Source organism: Peromyscus leucopus, chromosome 8a (genome assembly GCF_004664715.2).
Source record: "Peromyscus leucopus breed LL Stock chromosome 8a, UCI_PerLeu_2.1, whole genome shotgun sequence".
Lineage (NCBI taxonomy): Eukaryota > Metazoa > Chordata > Mammalia > Rodentia > Cricetidae > Peromyscus > Peromyscus leucopus.
Window position 1 is genome coordinate 39,125,876 of NC_051085.1, and position 1,548 is coordinate 39,127,423.

Here is a 1,548-nt window from a genome sequence, read left to right on the forward strand (position 1 = left end):
AAGGAGAGGCTGGAGCACAAGACACCATGCCTAAAGCTGTTAAAGTACTTAATATAGTTGGAAAATATATGTTGTGGTCCATCCTGGAATTCCTGCAGATTTGCTGTTTGTGGTCAGAGGCTGGTTATTCCTCTGTCACACAGTACACTCGAGAGCCGCTGTTCCAGCTTCACAGATCTATACAGGAGCAGAAAAGAGAAGTTTAGGAACGAGGGTGAGGCATCCATTCACCAGGGTATAACCCTGGGAGGACACATATTCAGTGCCCTCACTGTGATCTCTACCTAATGGAGTCCATACAATACAGCGATAAGAGTCTGGGCAAATCTGTCCCCCTAGGCCCAGAGCCCTAGGAAACCACTCAGTTTAACAGAGAACAGATCCAGGAAAAGCTCACCTCGAACTGGTTTGTCCTTAGTCCTAGCATGTAATGATGTAAGGGGATTTCCTCTCTCTTCAGAACAAATATCATGTGTGTTGTGCACTATTGGTTTTCCATAACTGCCATAATCAAGGGCCACATATGAATAGCAGCCAAAACTGATGTCGTCTCATGATTCTGGAAGTTGTATTTCCAAAATCAAAGCTTGGGGAGTTGCTTCTCTCTGAGGGCTCTAAAGGGGAATCTGTTCCCTGCCTTCTATCCAGCTTCATAATTGTCAGAGGCATAGCATCTACCTCTGTCAGTTCAATCCTGCCTCCTCACGTGGCCTCTTCCCTTTATGACTGTATCTGTGTCCACATATTCCCTTTTAATAAGAACATAAGTCAAACTGATCCAAGGACAACTCTCATGACCTCGTTCTAAGCTGATCATCTATTTCCAAGTAAGACTTCATTCATGGATAGAGAAGTTGGGACTTCAGTATATTTGGGGAGGTAGAGGGGGCAACTGAGCCCATAACAGATGCCCGCTTGCCCATTCGTACTCTGAGAGACTCAGTGGTTCTGGATCAGAACTTAGTCCAGCAGGCCCAACCCTCACCCACTCTAAAATCTGCCAGGAAGAGAGAGCTTTCCCATGTGTGCTCCCCGCTAGTAATGTTATGTTCAAATCACGTGTCCAATCGCTTTGCGTCTGTGTCCCCAGGTGAAATTAGCCACTAATTTTCTGTTCCCTTGGTCACCCCTTAGAACCCAAGTTACGTCATTCTCATATCATGAATGGATAGATTGTTCCTTTTAATGTCTTAGATGTTCCATTTCTTGTTTGAGCTACTTTTGGTACAATGTGTTTTTCCAGAAAATTGACATTTAATCTGTTTTCATAATGACAGCATATACTTCTTCATCGCATTCTGGTAGGATTTTTAAAATACCTACCATATGGGGATTATGCTGTTTTTATTTAATTTTTGTGACACCAGTCCTCTTTCTCACCAGCAGTTAATTTTGTTAACTATTTTAAACAATTAGATTGTAATCTGTGTTTTTTTCTCTCTGGTACACAGGTTTTATTTTTCATGTTTTATTTTCATGTGTGTTATTAGCTTCTTTCTAGTTTCTTTGGTTTACTATATTGCTCCTTCCTAACTATTTGAGATTACT